This window comes from Eriocheir sinensis, chromosome 28, assembly GCF_024679095.1.
Source record: "Eriocheir sinensis breed Jianghai 21 chromosome 28, ASM2467909v1, whole genome shotgun sequence".
Lineage (NCBI taxonomy): Eukaryota > Metazoa > Arthropoda > Malacostraca > Decapoda > Varunidae > Eriocheir > Eriocheir sinensis.
This window is the reverse complement of record NC_066536.1, coordinates 15,632,765-15,636,662: the sequence shown is the minus strand read 5'-3', so window position 1 is coordinate 15,636,662 and position 3,898 is coordinate 15,632,765.

The window sequence follows — 3,898 nt, the reverse complement described above, 5'->3', positions numbered from 1 at the left end:
AGTAGAAGAAAGGAAAAGTTACTTGAAAAAAAACTGGAAGGAAAGACAGCGAGTTCAGAAGACTTAAAACCCAAGTGCAAAACCAGTGAAAAAAACTAGATGACAAGTGAAAAACGAAGAAGAAAATAAGAGTTAAAGCACGAGAACATTAAGTGAAAAGAAAATCAGGGAGCCGTTGCAAAGGCATATCCTGGGACCACACCTGATCTGATCTATAGGGCTGAACCGAAGCATATGAAGGTGGCAACAGTCGCATTACGGTCAATATTCTTAAGTTAAGGTATCGGGCTCCCATTTCAACTATTTCCCGAGGCCACAGAGAAGACTAACCGGGTATTCATGGGTGTTTATCCCGTTCATGATGTGATGTGATGTGATGGTGTCGGAGGTATTGCCTTTACAACGGCACCTCCTCTTGTCTATTCGTCTTGGTCTTGCAATTCTTCTAATCTTTTCTCTCTTGCCTTCCACATCTGGTGTAGTATTTCTTTTTTCTCCTTCAGTCTTACGTCCTCGAATATAAATCTTCCAATTATTTCCTCTTCGGCTTCTTGGTACGCCTGCTGTAGTTTTATTGCTCATGACGCAAAGTCGTGTAAAACTATCACCAGGACCACAAAACAGTCCATGAAAAGCCTACGAACTTCTACGAGGGGCTTTTAACAGGCGAACTGAGGTGCCGAGGCGTTTAAAAATACAGGCTTAAGACGTCGGTCGGGCAGGGAGAGTGTTAGTGCGTAGGCAGTGGCGGCAGGCGTCGTCGTAGCGGTAGTGGCGGCTGTGGTGGCGGCGGCGTGACCTGCCACACGTGGATGGAGGCGCTGCGTGTTGTGTGTGGCCTTCTGAGGGGCAGGTGGCGGCTCCTACCCGTGTGTGTGTGTGTGTGTGTGTGTGTGTGTGTGTGTGTGTGCTTACCTACCCGTCGGCCCCACCCCTCCTCGTTCCGCCCCGCCCCGCACTTCATCTTCAGCGACTTTTAATCTTACCTTCACAAACCCGTACATTAGCCGCGGCCTCCCCTCAGCACCAGGCCGGCCCGTCCCCCGCGCACACGCCGCCGCGCCGCCTCCTTCCCGCGGCCACCTGACCCCCAGTGAAGCGGAAGTGAAGTGTGGCTATCAGGCCCTCACACACTCTTCCTAAAAGCCAGCCGCTGAATTAGGTCAGAGAGAGAGAGAGAGAGAGAGAGAGAGAGAGAGAGAATGAGTCATTAAGATTTCTGGAACTGGCCCAAATTAAAAATAAAACATATATGCTTAGGTTTATGCACATGAGGTCACGAAGCGCATGCGTACTGCCAGATAAAGCACGACAGGGAGGGGAAAAGAGAAAGGAAGGCAAGGCGAGGCAGGGAAGGGAAGGGAACGCAAGGCAGGGAAGGGAAGGAGAGGCAGAGCGCAGAAAAAGCAAAGTAAAGCGAGGGAGAAAAGGGAAAGACAGGGAAGGCAAGGAAAAATGTGGAAAGGGAGAGGGGAAAAATGGGAAAGAATAGACATGAAATGGAGTAGAGAAGAGACGATAAGAAAAGGGAAAGGAAAAGAAAATTACTAATGAGGAATGCAAGGAGATATTTGGGGTATGGATGGATAAACGACTGAGAAAAGAGAAAAGGATGGAAATCGTGGGAGAGAAGAAGGGAAGGGAAGGGACAAGAAAGAAGGAAGAAGCAAGGGAAGGGAAGGAAGGGAAGGGGCGGGAAGGGAGGTGCGTGCAATCCTCTCTTTGTGAGGCTGAAGTGACCACGCCTAGTCGGGTTTAGCTTGGCATTGCTCGCTCCTCCAACCCTCCTCACCTCTCTTCCCTTCCTCCCTTCCCCTCTCCGCGCCGTCACCTCAAGGAGATTAACATTGAAACATCATTGGACGACCTCCCTTACGTATTCTCGCACCCCCCGCGGCGTGGTCGTGGCGGGGAGTCGCGGGGTCGTGCAGGGCGACACTGAGAACCACCGCTGATTAAAAGCTTTTGAGTCCTTCTTGAGTCCTCCCCGCCAACCGCCCAGGGTCGGATCTGCAACCTCACTCCTCTGCTTGCTTGCCTGCTCTTGCTCCCACCATCTACCTCACCATTACATTCTCTTTACTCATTCTTTAGTATCCATTCTACTTTTCTCTTCCCTTTTCTAACTTATCCCTCCTTCCCTTCGTTCCTTCTCGCTGGACTCCCATGATAAATACACCCTTTGATCGTATGGTTGACTGTGTGTGTGTGTGTGTGTGTGTGTGTGTGTGTGTGTGTGTGTGTGTGTGTGTTGATGGACTGGGGATAAATGAGACTATAATGAAGTTACTGTATGGTCTCGTTAGTAAGTTCATCTCTTTTTTACTATTCTGTCTCCTCCTCCTCCTCCTTCTCTGCTTGGGCACGAGCGAAATAAAAAAAGAAATGAGATAATAAAAAGAAAATTGTGTGGCTGATCGTAAAGTAGTGTGAAATATGGAAATTGAATTGCTGAGTGGGAGGGAGTTTTTTTTTTTTTTTTTTTTTGTGTGTGTGTGTGTGTGTGTGTGTGTGAACGTAGAAATTGATTTTAGCCGTTGATTTCGATTTCAATTATTCCCTTCACTGATACGCTTATTGTTCTTTTTTATCTTCATTCCTGCGGTCGAAAAAATGCGAAACAATAATAATAACCGACCTTCCCATCCGGTAAATCACTCTTTTTATCGCGAGGTGGAACATAAAATTTCGTTCCACGTTCCACCTGTAATCGTTCATTGCTTTGCTTTCGTCTATTTTTTTTTTCTTTCTTGACGAAGCACGAAGCCCTGACCCCATTTTAACCACACACACACACACACACACACACACACACACACACACACACACACACACACTCCCTCCAGACCCACACGTTGTTGTTTGCGTAAATAAACACCCACGTGACGCTCACACCATGAAATATGTACAAATAAAACCTGTGTAAATTGTCGGGTGTAAAATTAAGGAGAAATATCATCAGAAATACTCGACTTTTCATCTTAGTCACCGTCGGATGAGGATGAGAAGGAGGAGGAGGAGGAGGAGGAGGAGATGGAAAGCATATATTGCCACGAACGCATAAACACACACACACACACACACACACACACACACACACACACACACACACACACACACACACACACAGAGACACGCACACTAACACACCTGCCATCCCCTAACATCCATCCTGCCCGTGTCGCCTTAATTCCGAAACCATTAACACCTGTTCTCTCGCTCCCCAGGTATGTTCGGCGCGCCTGCTGGCCCTACAGGCGTTGGCGTGTGTGTCTGTGTGTGTCGCCCGACGTCTGCCCGCATTTTTTCTCAGGTAATTGGGATTCCGCAGGTGTACTTACGCGTTACTCAGCGTCCACGAATAGAATATGTATGTTGTGTGTTCGTGTGTCTGTTTGTTCTCCGGTGTGCTGTTGTTGACGTTGCTGTTTTACGACTCACTTAGTGTGTGTCCGTGCCTTCATTTGCGTGCTGGATGTGTAAGTGTCTGGCCATATTAGCTGGACGATATTATACTGTCTGGATGTGCCGTGGATGAACGATTGCGCACACACACACACACACACACACATACACACACAGAAAATAAACTCATGTCACTTCGTCTGAGTAGCAACATGGGCCTCTTCTCTCTCTCTCTCTCTCTCTCTCTCTCTCTCTCTCTCTCTCTCTCTCTCTCTCTCTCTCTCTCTCTCTCTCTCTCTCTATCTCTCTCTCTCTCTCTCTCTCTCTCTCTCTCTCTCTCTCTCTCTCTCTCTCTCTCTCTCTCTCTCTCTCTCTCTCTCTCTCTCTCTCTCTCTCTCTCTCTCTCTCGCTCTCTCTCTCTCTCTCTCTCTCTCTCTCTCTCTCTCTCTCTCTCTCTCTCTCTCTCTCTCTCTCTCTCTCTCTCTCTCTCTCT